We start from the raw sequence: 14,871 nt of genomic DNA, 5'->3' as shown, positions 1-14,871 counted from the left end.
AAAAAACGTGGTTTCTTTAATGCCGAGGTAATCCAGCATCAACGAGATCTCCTTAGTGGACAACTAACATTGAAAGAAGTTCAATGCGCAGTACACGAGTTGCCAAATTCTTAAACACCAGGACCTCATGGACTCCCTCCCGAGTTTTACAAGACATAGAAAGACCTGCTATGTCCTTTCCTACTTGAGGTCGTTTTGGAGGCGTACGAGATGGAAACTTTACTGCCGTCATTTCATGACAGCCATACAGTGCTGATTCTAAAAGTCAAGGCCCAGACAATGTAGTGCGTAATGAAGGCTATCGACCGATTAGTTTATGCAATGTTGATTACAAAAGTTTTGCTAATAATTTAATAAAACGACTACAGTGCGTTACGTCAGGCGTTGTTGGAGATCACCAGACCAGAGGAATTAGGGGGATACGTATACAAACTGATATGCACGTTGCGCGTACGGTGATAGAAAGCTGCGTTCTTGATGCTGGTCAAGTCGTCATGGTTCAAGTAGACTCGGCTGAGGCTTTCGATCGCTTGTCTCAGGCTTTTCTGTTTGATATCTTACGTCATGTAAACCCAGGACCAACACTTTTAAAGGGTATTAAGTTATGTTACCGTAACTTTGCCTCCAGGCTAACGTTAACGGTTCACTTTCAACTCGAACTCGTCTTGAATCGTCATTCGAACGAGAGTGTCCGTTATCCCCGTTTTTATTTTCGCTGTAAAGGTTTTCGTTTATACTCTTCTGAAGTTAAAGTATTGGCATATGCAGATGATATAGCTTTCTTTTGCGTCGATACACGCAGCGTCGACAATGTCCTTACAATAACAAAAAAAAAAAAAAAAAAACTTCTGTGACGCAACCTGCGCACTCGCTAATAAGAAGAAAAGCGAAGGTTTCTGGTGTGGGCAATTGGCCACAACACCTTCAGAGTATGCTGGGATATCGTGGAGCTGCATTGCTCTTCCGTACTTAAGAGTTCCTTTTAACTGTATTGGCAACAATAGTCATTACTGGGCTGATCGGGTGTCAAGAATCAAATGTCAAGGTGGCAAGATGAAATCCAACCAGTGGTTAGTTTTCGAGCGAGCTAAGGCCTGCATTACGTTTCTCGCAGCCAAATCTTGGTATATACTTCAAGTGATTTGCTGTGCCAGAAGCGATATTTCAAAATTCCACAGAGTGTTAGCTTCGTTTATATGGAGTTCCACTAGGGAACCTATACGACGTGAAAACCTCTTTCACCCCAACGATGTCGGCGGTCTCGGTCTCATACACATGTTTCTAAAGCAAGTAATATCTCGATTTTTGTTCTTCAAAACTGCATGTCATCATTTCCTTCGTACTTGCTTATAGAGGGAGCTCTGGCATGCATTACCTTATTTGGTGGTTGCGACGATACCCGCAAGCACATCACCTCCTTCGGGGTACCTCAAAGAATTAGTGAGCAGAATTAAGCTTCTAACAGCCCGTGTTTTTTTGTTTGTTTGTTTGTTTTTTGTGTTTTTTTGTAATTTTTTACGGTTTCACGCAAAATCTTAAATGCTGATCTGATTGACATAACGTTTCCTGAACCTCAGTACCGAAGCATATAAAATGAGGGCCCTGGAAAAGATGCTCTCCGACGTGTCCTTAACCGTCGTGTCTCGCCTACAGAAGAGTAATTCGTTTTTAAGCTCCATTCTTCTGCGTTACCTGGAAAAGCCCTGGCTCCGTGAACGGGGAAGTTTTGTGCCGTAGTCAATCAATTGCCGCCTTTGTAACCAACCGGAAACTATTGAGCACTGTTTTATTTTCTGCGCTGATGCTTACCTTTTTTGCGATATCCTACAAAGGACACTGAGAAAATACATTAGAATACGAAAAGTTTATGGCACAAATTAATGTTATTACTGTAATAATATGAATTATTACACAATCCAATTTTTTCCCTTAAACTCGAACGAGAGTTATCCTTACGATCTGTTTACATTAATGGGGTTGCATAGCCTCTGGAAAACAAGAATGATTGACAGGAATGCTGACCCTCCCCAATCTACCAAATCAAATTTTATTGAAACCGTAAACCGTGCACCAAATGTATTTAACCGCCTTGACGAGCGGCCAGAGTGGCATGATCTTTTTGATCGATACATCCATCTACATGACGTTTCGCCTGTGCATTTTGGTTTATTTAATATTCCTTTCTGTTCCTTCGTCTATCTACGACGACCAGTCTATCGAGTATTCGATGAGAAGTTATATGGAACAGGAATTGTAGCGTGACAACCTCATAAATGTTGTAGTTTTGACTGTTGTCTTAGTAATATTTCCATGCAATAAATATAAAAAAAGAAAAGAAAGACGTCTGCTGTAGTCGAGGATAAGACAGCCGGGACTTATCGTCGAGGTGTGAACGTTCCGCGGGTTCAAATTGTGTCATTTTCTTAAACGCATATTTTGCGCGTGTGTCTTATTTTTTAACTGTGATCCGTTTTACAAATCATCCATATCATCCACGTGCAGAACTGCGCCTTACACGATTTTTATTGTTTGTCCCACCTACTGAATCGACACACCAGAAGAAAAAAAGATAAAGCCAAATTAATGCGTTAATACAATGGTTTCATAATTTTCATTAAAAACAAACCAAAGTGACAGCATCGGTATGACTTGCATACGGGACCGAAACAAGTATCCTTTCCCCAGCAACTACAATTTCCTGTGTTTCTAAATATACAACGCGCTTGCTACGATTCTTTTTAATAACAGGAGGCGCCCATCTAGTACTAATAGACACTGCAGTTGTCTCGATAAAAAAATGAAAGCTTCCACAAAATAAACACATAAAAAACATTATAAGGCGATTTGAACCAGGAACTTTCACGCCGCAACGGCAACTCCCAGCTCTCTTACCCCTCAATTACAACAGTCTTTTTTTATTTTTTTATTTTTTATTGCCTGTCCCTCGATTACAACAGTCGACGGAAGCCGGGTGCCTGGCGCAGATATATAAATATACTTCCACCGCTTTTAGCTAGCATGATTCCTCTTTTATTTCAGCTCATATTTAATTTCCCTGGCTGCATCTTTATCTGCCGCTCCTAAAGTATAAATGGGCGGTTAATTGGACTCCAGTTAAAAGCCTCTGCGGTCAGTTTTTGTGAGCGAAATTAAACTTTTGTACTCAAAGCGACACGGATTTCTCTGGCATTAAGCAGGGACGCTAGGTACTTCCATGTCCCCATGTAGCTGGTCACGTGACATAAAAATCCCTCTTGGCCGCAGCCGCGAAATGAGCATGACCGCCGCTGGAGCCGGAAAAGGGCCACGGCACGATATTTGATCGGATTTTTAATAGGGAAGTCGGCCGCTCTTGAATGTGATTTTTTTTTTTTTTTTTTAAGATGCTTAGAGACCGTAGTTTGAGTTATGACAATGAAAAGGCGATCTCACAATCCACTTCAGTGCCCCTGTAAGGTCGTGGGTTCAAATCCCGCCTAAATTCTTCAAATTTGTCTTCTTTAAGAAAAATTAATTGTAAAGTGAAATCATTTGAAACATGCGGCGGCCTTTAATTCGCGTTACTCGTCATGTTTTATTCACTTTCATTCAACGCGTGACGTCACGTTTCCCGTAAGCGTTGTGGGTTGTTTGAAATTCCCGTGCGATGTCATGTGTCTGTGACGTCAAGATGATCCTATCGACCAATCATGATTTTCTGGTTGCACCGTCGCCGACACCAAATGTTCTGTTACCCGAGCTCCTTAACGCTCTCGCGTTCATACTGGCGCTTTCTGACGACGCTTACAAGAAAGCCCAGTAAGTTCCACCTCATTGAGGCGCGCTGCTTTTCTTGTTGCTTTTTTTTAAGCTTGGGGCTAGTTTTAAATGGGGCACATATTTTTGCCGAAGACAGCCATTTTCTCTGAGAGGCAAAGACATCAGGGATATGGTGAACAGAACAGCGCACAAAAAGACGAGGACAGAGAAAAGGATCACACAGGCGTTGACTCGCAATTGAATTTATACACAAAAGGAAGAAGAAGAGGGCGTTCTGCGTGCCCTGCTTGTCTTTCAGAACCGTCCTCTTCTTCTTCTTCCATTTTTGTATAAATTCAGTTGCGAGTCAGCGCTTGCGTGTTGTGCATTTTCCTTTTCTCTGTCCTCGTCCTTTTGTGCGCTGCTCTGTTCACCATGTCATCATAACCAACTCGCACAACTTACAACACTTCTACATGAGGGGCAGGCACGTAGCCGGGGGGGGGGGGGGGGAGGGCATGGCGCCCGGCCCCCCCCCCCCCCCCCCCCCCCCCCCCGAAATGAAATCCTGGTTACGCCTGTGACGGATATTTATTTTAAATCCGTCACAAAATTGCGGGAATCTCTCAGGGAAACTTTATTTCAGGGAAGATTTTCCTCACCGCCCCGTTTATGGCAGAGAGCAAAGTCTCATCAGCAACATATCTCCTCAACTGCGAATTGCAACCTTATTTTTACCATACCGTTCCTTTAGGTTCTAGGTTGTCACATTGAACCGCACAGTAATGTTATGTCGTCTCAACGGTTGCGCCGTTGGGTATCCAGTCTCAGTGGATATTCATACCTGGTTGGACCTTTCGACTCGTTGGATATTCAGACCCATAGGACATTCATTATCAATTGGATATATTGTCTCGATGGATATTCCGCCTCGCCTGTCACGTGACCAATTGGATCTTTCGATTCGTTGGATCTTCCGTCTCGATGGATATTCAGGCCGTAAGAGCCCAATCCGGTCCCCTAATTAAAACGTTTGGGGATCCCTGACTTAAAGCGAAACGTCCCATGCATTCGGGCAGCCTCGGAACACCGGGGCTTATGAGCCGGACGTCGGTAGTCCCAGTAGCTGGTCCCGATGGCCCATATCGGTGGCAACGACTTAATATACACTCAGAAGGAACAAAACATCGCCTGTGAGGTCTAAGGCTTTCTGTCCGAGCTTGCTTTGCAAAAAAAAAAAAAAAAAAAATCGGAATTACGCATTGTATAACAAGTAAAGTTGACAATCGCGTGAGCAAGTTAAACTCGTCGTGGCAAAACGAGCACGCCTAACCTATCGTCTGCTTTATTTTTCTGTTCCTCTGCCGCTCTCTTCCTCGTTCTTTCTCTCGGGACAGCCGATAGGAGATTTCCTTACCCACACCCTACACTCTAAAAAAAGGCCCGTGCGTCTGTTTTTTCGCACAACACTCGGAGAGCCAATCACCGCAACTTACGGAGGCAGCTCAGCGAATGACGATGCCGAAACATATGTTTAGACCAAAAAACGCAGTCTGAGTTGTGACATTAAGCAATGCAAAACGTCACGCTTGCATTGCTTAATGTCACAACTCAGTCTGCGTTTTTCGGTCTAAACATATGTTTCGGCATCGTCATTCGCTGAGCTGCCTCCGTAGGTTGCGGTGATTGGCTCTCCGAGTGTTGTGCGTGAAAGTAGACGCACATACTTTTTTTTAGAGTGTAGGGGGAGTGTATACGCCACCTAGGTTTTGTGAAGGCACCCCTTTAAAAGAACTTCAGCTAAATACAAAAAAAAAAACAAAAAAAACGCTGAATAATTATTTTGCTTGAAATCGTTGTCTTCTCAAGCGCGCTGGCTCAAAAGTTTTCCTATACAAAGCTAACGTCGTAGTGACATATGGAGGTCCCTATATGGAGCTAACGTCACAGTCACATAGACGTCTTCACCTGTGCATCGTTCCTACGACTTAAAAGTTTCCTATTTTTCCCTAACCAGAGTCCCTGGGTTTTAAACATCATCAGTGACAGTGACCGCAGCCCCAGAGCACGGGCCATTCCGTCGCGCCTTTCACGTCGCCCATTCACGTGGAGGAGAACAGAGGAGAGGTTTGCCCATTCTCGCATAGCGCCTTGTGCTATGCGATATATGTATATATATATATATATATATATATATATGTGTGTGTGTGTCTGTGTGTGTGTGTGTGTGTGTGCGTGACTGTGTTTTTTAATAACAGATTTGTTTAAAAAAAAAGCCGTGGAAGTTACACTAATGCGGTTTGTGCAGGTGAGTTATACGTCCAGGGGGACATAGTATAGGGAGCTAATTGTAACGATTAGTCGGCTAATTGTTTAAAATTCGTTAATTAACTTTTTAAATAATGTAAATAGACATATTGCTCAAATTAGAAACAGTGTCATCTAAAAAGAATAAATCAACTCTTTTTAGAAGGATATAACGCAGGGGCAGAATATTACGGCGTTTCGTAAAAACGCTCGATTTGGACGCGTTTCTAGTTGTCGATTTCTTATCGGAACGCATCTCTGCGCCCGCGGTTTTGGTCCCCAGTGCCTGAGACGTGCAACACACGTGCACCCAACTTCCCTCCATGCTACGAGGAAGGCGAGGTGGTGGCTTCGCGCCGGGAAAACCGGGGGCAGGACCGCGGGCGCAGATATGCGCTCCGAGAAGAAAGCGAAAAATAGAAACACGTCCAAATGGAGCGTTTTTTTCGGAACGCCGTAATAGACTGCCCCTACGTTATATCCTTGAAAAATAGTTGATTTAGTGGTTTTCGATGACGCTGATCAAGTTTCTAATCAGAATCATATGTCTATTTTTATTAATTAAAATTAATTAACAAATTTTAATTAATTATCCGACTGATTGTTACAATTAGCATCCAATACCCTGTCCCCCTGGACGTTAAACTCACCTGTACAAACCGCATAAGTGTAATTTTCACGGTATGTTTTAAACAAATCTGCACGGCTAAAGAAAAGAAAAACGAAAAAAAAAAATGCGGTATATATTATATAGTAAACGAGTTTCTTTTTTTTTTTTTTTTTTCGCGGGCTCAATATTTTGCGATTTCGGTCAAAGCTGGAGTTTTGGAATAATTCGCAGGTTCTAAATTTCGTGACGCGGTGGGGCTTCAATATAGATCCAATCTCTTTACATTTTAACGGAATTGTTCCTGGGACCAATTTTTCGCGCATTGTAGGTGATTCGCGAAATTTAAGAAAATTAGGTCCTCGCGAAAATGAAGTCCTCTACAGTGTATTAAAAAAGGAGAAACGACTGTTTAAATATTAATTCTTTAAAAGTAATTTATAACATTCTCATCTCCAATGAGGCACCAGACGACCGTTCAGTGGGCGTTGGTGCCTCGCTGTAAATGAGACGCAATGAAGTACACAATAATGCCCTAGCAAGGGCGCTGTAGGTAACCGAATAAATAAGACTGGTTGCGTCATGACGGTTGTCCTTCTCTTCGTGCCTGGCTGAAGCAATAACGAACGTTAAATGCGTCGTCATCCTTCCCTGTGCTTGATTGGTGCAGCAAGTCATAGCAGAAAGAAGACGTGCGGAACATAAAAAAACACCACGAGACTGGGAAAAAGAAAGGATGGAAAGGAAGGACACAGGTCTCAAATTTCGGACCTGCGTTTGTTCGTCCTTTCTGCTTCAATCTCTCGGGGTGGTTTTACAACGTTCAACTACCATCCCCTTGTTTGCGCAATAACCTTCTGTTTATAAATTCTACGAGAGGCAAGCTTCGTCCACTTTACCTATTGAGACTTGTGTTTGCCCGCCTTTTCTTTTCCCCAATCTCAGAGTGTTTTTACTATGTCCCACAACCACGAGGCCGTTTGCGCCATAACATTATTTTCATTATTCTACAAGATCCAAGCTTTGTCCACTTTACGTATTGAGACCTGTGTTTGTCCGTCCTTTCTTTTTCCCGGTCTCGGGGTGTTTTTACTATGTTCCACTATCAAGTGCTCATTTGCTCCCTAACGTTCCGTTCGTTAATTCTATAAGATGCAAGCTTCGTCCACTTTACGTACTGATACCTGTGTTTCTCCGTCATTTCTTCTTCCCAGTCTCGGTGTGTTTCTCCTACGTTCAACTACCGCGAGCTCGTTTGCGCCCTAACGCCCCTTTTATTAATTCAACAAGATGCAAGCTTCGTCCACTTCACGTATTGAGACCTAGGTTTGTCCGTCCTTTCTTTTTTCCCAGTCTTGGGTTGTTTTTACTATGTTCCACTACCACGAGCTCATTTGCGCCCTAACGTTCTTTTCATTAATTCTACAAGATCTAAGCTAGTCCCACAGTACGTATTCAGACCCGTTTCTGTCTGTCCTTTCTTTTTCTCATTCTCGGGGTCTTTTTACTACGTTCAACTGCCACGAGCTCGTTTGCGCCCTAATGCTCTGTTCGTTAATTCCATAAGATGCAAACTTCGTCCACTTCACGTATTAAGACCTATGTTTGTCCGTCCTTTCTTCTTTCCCAGTCTCGGGGTGTTTTTATTATGTTCCACTACCACAAGCTCGTTTGCGCCGTAATGTTTTTTCAGTAATTCTACAAGATCCAAGCGTCGTCCACTTTACGTATTGAGACCTGTGTTTGTCCGTCCTTTCTTTTCCCCAATCCTGGGTGTTTTTAGTTTGTTCCACAACCGCGAAGCCGTTTCTGCCCTAATGTTCTTTTCATTAATTCAATAAGATGCAAGCTTCGTCCACTTTACGTATTGAGACCAGTGTTTGTCCGTCCTTTCTTTTTTCCATTCTGGGGTGTTTTTGCTACTTTCAGCTACCACGAGCTCGTTTGCACCTTAACGTTCTGTTCATTAATTGTACAACATGCAAGCTTTGTCCACTTTCCGTTTTGAGACCTGTGTTTGTCCGTATTTTCTTTTTCCCCATTCTCGGTGTGTGTTTGCTATGTTCAACTACCCCGAACTCGTTTGCGCCCTAACGTTCTGTTCATTATTTTTATTAAATGCAAGGTTCGTCCACTTTACGTATTGAGAGCCTGTGTTTGTCCGTCCTTTCTTTTACCCGTTCTCGGGGTGTTTTTTCTATGGTAAACTACCACGAGCTCGTTGGCGCTCTAACGTTCTGTTGATAAATTTTACAAGATCGAAGCTTCGTCCACTTTACGCATTGAGACCTGTATTTGTACGTCCTTTATTTTTCCCAGTTTCGGGGTGTTTTTACTATGTTCAACTATACTACGAGGTTGTTTGCTCCCTAACGTTCTGTTTATTAATTCTGCAACATGCAAGCTTCGTCCACTTTTCGTATTGAGACCTGTGTTTGTCCGTACTTTGGTTTTCCCAGTCTTGGGTTGTTTTTGCTATGTTCAACTATCACGAGGTAGGTTGCGCCCTAACCTTCTGTTTATTAAGACGGGTTACGTGGAGACACACATTTGGCACCTTTTCGTTGGCTCAAACGGAATGCAGCGCCGGCTGTGATCATTCTCTGGGAACCTTGAGAACTCTGATATGATATACACCTTCCGCACGTTCGAACAGTGTTGAGCATACATGATTTGGTATTTCCGCGGTGTGTTTTATTACTGTGTTGGTGTGTTGTGATTAGTTGCACAGGAGCATGGGATTCACAACGTTTGTCCGCGTGTGCCTATCTGTACCGGCGCGGTGGTGTATGGATCTTCCTTCTGTCTAGGTTCGTTTTATTTCCAGTTTTCATGTGTTTACTTGCTTGTTTCTGCTTTTCGTTTTCTATTGTCTCACCCTCTTCGTTCGTAGTTTTAAATGTTGTCTGACATCAACGTTAAGGAGGTTGGCTCTGAAGCTAAAGTGATTAATTTTTGTCTTGAAACAACTGAAAAATTAAATTATAAGCTCTGCCCTATTTGTAATTATTAAGAAATACATAAAGCACCTAAGATTTGTTTAGATGATTTGGTTACTGTGGTACCAGAGATTGTATTTCAGTTTGCCTTTGTTACGTTAAGCGACAGGGTGCGAACAGAATTTAATAATCTTAATTTTCTTTTTTATTCCGTGAGATAACTTGTTCTGATATGTGTTGCACCGAAATTAGAAAGCTTTTGCTCGCTGACGCTTCTTCGAAATAGTGTAGACGTTTCTGTGCTGGCAGATTCTTCTTGAGTCGAATATATATTCGTCATTAACATTCATTGCGATTTCACAGTATTGATACCGTGATTGATATTATCTGATTTCGTATCTTGTTTTATTTTATGTTTTTTTTAATAAATTACGCAATTTTCATTAAATGTGTAACCTGTTAGGTTTAATGTAGAATCAGAAAACTGTATCGGGCACCAAGAATTCATATTTTTTCCTAAAAAAAAAAGAGAACTTGGAAACAAAAGTGTATTACAGGATACAAAAATTGCTTTTTTTTATGTCTGCACCCCCCCCCCCCCCTCCCCCCGGTTTTTTAATTCCCGGGGATACCCCTATCACCGGTGTCAGCCCTAGGGATTTTGATAATGATGTAGAATACCCGAGATTGTAGTAAAAGCTGGGAAACTTGGTTGAGGAAAAAAGACGGGAAACGAACGTCTCGCTGCCGCGTTTTGGTTCTTTCTTTAACTCCTGGCGCCAAATGACGGATATTGTACTGCCTCCGGGATCCACTATACAGTTCACAACTGCGACGGAAGACATTTCATGACAGAAGAAAAATGATCGAAAATGTTATTCTTGCGGAGATAGTTCCAGATAATGACTTTTGAGTAGTTGATTGAATATATATAGCCGAAGAAGCTTACATTAACGATAAACACTGTCAGTGCGATGGCACGTCACCGCTATCTACAAGTGTCAAATTCAGAGGGGGTTCAAGATTCCGAGCCGGAAGTGCGTCACGTGGAGCCGCACTAACGATGTACAGGGGCTTAGAGCGGTAAACCGAGGTTCTGGTCTACCCTCCGAAGTTACCCCCACCAGGCCGCTGCCTGTGTACGCAAATGTGAATAACGTTACTAGATTCGCTCAGTTACGGAACTGCTCATTGACGCTGCAAGCACGAGTAGTACCACCCTCACTCACCACGACTCACGTACCGTCGTTCGACGCGCAGGACGGCTGCTAAGGTAACTGCAATGTATTCTGTAGAATACATATGTTTCGAAACGCAGTGTCTAGATGGCGTTCCACCGTACTCTAAGGAGCATACAGTTCGTAAACGAAAATCTAGATGGCGCTTCGAACGATGGGAAGCGGACTAGAGTGAGTGAGGGTGGGTGGGTACCCCCTTTCGCGGGAGTTTCCTAATTGAGGAAATATATATATATACGTTGAATGTGACTACTCGTCACGTGACCAAACCAAATACGTGACGTCACAGGAAAGGTGGCAGCGCCCATGCAGCGGCTGGCCCCAGCTGAGCCGGAGCATTGGCCGGAGGTTGTCGGATGCGTTGTTCGTTGTCGTTGGACTCAGCGAGTTGATTTCATATGCGGAAGCCATCATATGAAGCCGATCGAAAGCGACTTCAGGGTTCAGCGTGGTCTCTCACGTAGGTATAACGTGTAAAAACGGAGGAACGGTGTTCATTTCGCTGGTGATCGACGGGAATATTGCCACGAAAGAGGCAATTCACCCTGCGTTCCTCTGACCTCGGATTGATTCGGATATCTCAAGGATAACATTTGCGGGCATCTAACTCCGATTCCCACAGGCCCTGTCTCCGGATGAATATGACACTGCAATACTTCGCTCTCGGCAAAAGGGTTTATTCACTCACTCATTGCCTTGGGGGGGTTTCGGTATCGGGGGACGGTCATCAGCGAGGCCGCGGGGGAGAGTCCGCTGCCACAGCAGCTTCTCCGAGTCCCAGCGGTGGTCATCCCCACCGCGTCATGGGGACGTCGTCGTCCAGGGTCGCTGTCCGGTCCGTTTGTCGAGTCCGCCACTCAACGTAGTGCCCGCACTTTCCCCGCGCCTGCGTCCGTCTCCCGCCAAATCCCGCGCCAGCGACTTCGTCTCCTGTCACCGCTGCACGCTGTCTCCGTGTCCCGCCGTTCGAGAGCGCTGCCGTCCAAGAGAGGCCTTCTTTTGTCCAGTTTCCCCTTTTCAAGCCTTGGGTCCTTTCTTCTGGGAAGCCAGTCCCGTGACGTCAGACGGCTTAGAGGAGTGGTCCAGCCGGACCTTGTGCTGCGCGAGGCCATGGCCGGTCCCCCGAGGCATGACGCATGTCGGAGGCATCGAGTGCGAGTTGCCGGAAATTGGGGTCCGAAGGTTCGGCGCGGGGAAGGGCAGCCAGATCTCCACACATTTAACGCGATGTTTTTGTTCTTTCGTTGACCATCGGAATCTTTTAGGTCTGCAGTGAAGCGTGTGCAATTTATTTTGATACAGAGTTTAACTACGGAAATTGTGTGAGTCGTGCTGCAGTGCGTAATCATGGTCCCGCTTCGTTCAAATCCCCGAATGCTCCCTTTGATTGTGCTGCGCACCGGTGAGCTGCCTTGAAGCTGGTAGTTCCCGTGTCGTGCTAGATGAGGCTGTACTGCTTCCTAAATTGTTCCGGCGTAGACGTGCGCTTTCACAGAGCACAGGTGTGCGGCGCACCGAAGACCTGCCTTCAAGCTGGTATAGTTCCTGTGCCGTGCTAGGTGATGCTGTGCTTCTTTTTAAATAGTTCTGGCGTAGCCGTGCGCTTTCACGGAGCACAGGTGTTGCAGTTGGTAATAAATCCGTTGGTCTGCTGCACGTTTCGTCGAAACAAACTTTTCATCAACACTTGTTTCGCGAATTACAAGCTGTATGGACACTTCATCGTGCGTGAATCACTGGGGCGCGCGTTACCTACCCAGCGCACCTATTCACGCCGCTTCGCGGCGACAGTCTGCAGCGGCTCATTACCAGAAAAGTGGTTCCCCATCCATTTCAGTTCAGTTCCTCCACGGCGGTCGTCAAAACACCGAAGGAGAGGACTTATTCGGACAGAATGTCGCTCAAGCAATGCAGCTTCTTTACTGGTGAGGATAAGTCTCTTCTTTCAGTTTTGTTATATTGTCACGGATGCTTGGGCCAGTACTTTCTTTGATCAATCTTTACTATACTGGAAAGTTTCAGGTCATGTTCGACTGTCATCGTGTGATCTGGTGGATTTTCTGGGTACTTTACCCTTAGCCCCTCACTCTGTGGGCACCCTGGCGGCTCCTCAGCCGAGTTGCCCGAAAACGAGATACGGCTGGCGGACTGTCCCAAGTCTTACACCCCCGGGGAGCCGTTAACCAAGTCCAATCCCGAGCCCGGCAGAAAAAATGCAAAACAAGCGAGTCCCACAATAGCGTACACCGCAAATAGACCACAAATAACATGAATTCCTGTCAGTCACTGCGACCAGAAAGACCCACCGGAATTTGATTTCCTGCCAGAAAAACCGAAGCGCACTAAGCCAACAATGACAAAGCCATAGCAGAATACCACGTCTGCTCCCACCATTGTTTGCAAGTCCGTCGCACCTCGCACTCCGACGCCCTGTCACGGCGAAATGCATAAAGACATCGAGGGCTTGATTGACCAATATGACCATGTCGCCCGCCACAACGAGTGGTCAGACGACCAGCACCTCCAGAACCTATACTTCTCGTGCAAGAAACCACGAGGTGCTGGCTTGAGAACCATGAATCCTCCTTAACGTCGTGAGAGGTTTGCAAGATCGAGCTGAAGCGCTCGTTTGTCTGCCAACATCGACGAGAGAGAGCCGAATACCTGATTCTGTCCACGACACGGCCCCAACGAGAGCGTCACCGCCTACGTGGAGAATGTTTTGCGCCTGATCGGGCGCCCAAGCCGACCCTGATGCTACACAAGACAAGAACATAGGAATCCCATGTTCCCCATGTGAAGGACAACATAACATCTTCGGCTGCCTTGTCCGCAACCCTCCGACAACAGTCGAAGGGTTCATCACCGAGGCTTCCATCAATGAACCATGCACTGGCCCGTCACTATCAACAACTCCCCGGCGTCTCGAAACTCGAGTCGTCCAGCTGCAACGTTGACGTCAGCCTCCCAGGCATCCGCGACATCATCCATGACGTTGTCGGGGATGAGATCAGGAAGCTACTTTTTGCCATCAGTTGCCCGGCTTTTATTTTGATTGCCGAGATTGTTTGGGAAGAAGTTCAATGGGCATATCAACTGGAGACTTCTGCGAGCGAAGCAGCATCTGAGGAACCGAGGGTGACTTACGCCACAATGGCACGACGACCGCCACCTGCTGCCCGTTAGTATTCACTGCCAATTGAACTTGACACCCCAACGCAGCACCATTCCCGACTTTGGAACGAAGCAGTCTAGGTCCGCTCTGAACAAAGTACACCGAGGGAGACGGAGGTGTTGCGAATGGCCGACCGAAAACCACTCTGCTACCACTGCATGAGGCCGACCATGTCTACTGGAGGTGCCCTTACCAATGAATGGGCCTGCGAGGGTTCATGACGAACGACCCTCGACCACGTCTCGAGGAGCGACCGCGGGACATTGAGGAGTATCTGCGGCGGTCACTGTCCCTGGTGCCGACATTACCTCGAAGCTCCTGATCCCCTTCACCTCGACGGGAGGTAAGCACGAAAAAATAGGTGAGCGGCGACACAATGACAGTTGATTTGGTGTCGGTTGTCATCCAAGGGCAATACCTAATAATTTGACGCCACCATTGATCTGTGTCCACTCCACGGATCACATAATTTCCAACTTTGAGCGAGAATGCCGCTGAGTGGCTTGAAGAAATAGAATGGCTGCTTGTTATCAAAAGTGGACGCCAAGGATCACCCAACTTCACTTTGCCACACGAGACTTACACAAGTTGCAATGGTCGCGGCATGCAGAAAAAATCGCCATTTCAGAATAGAAGGGAAGTGGCTTGGATAGCAAACAAACATTGTTGCTTCCATTGTAAACCGGAGACACGGAAAAATAAAAAAACGGACAAAACAACAACAAGTCTCAACTGGCTGGCAACATTGTTGCCAGCCATCAAGTTAACAGTACAGCAAAATGCACAGCTACGTAAGCAATACATGCCCTAACTTGCTACCTTGACGCAGAAAACTACCAGGAAAGTTTGCGGATTAGAAGCCAGCCC

The sequence above is a fragment of the Ixodes scapularis genome, unplaced genomic scaffold, assembly GCF_016920785.2.
Source record: "Ixodes scapularis isolate PalLabHiFi unplaced genomic scaffold, ASM1692078v2 PGA_scaffold9__187_contigs__length_104089568, whole genome shotgun sequence".
Classification (NCBI taxonomy): Eukaryota; Metazoa; Arthropoda; class Arachnida; order Ixodida; family Ixodidae; genus Ixodes; species Ixodes scapularis.
This window is presented reverse-complemented; position numbering follows the sequence as displayed.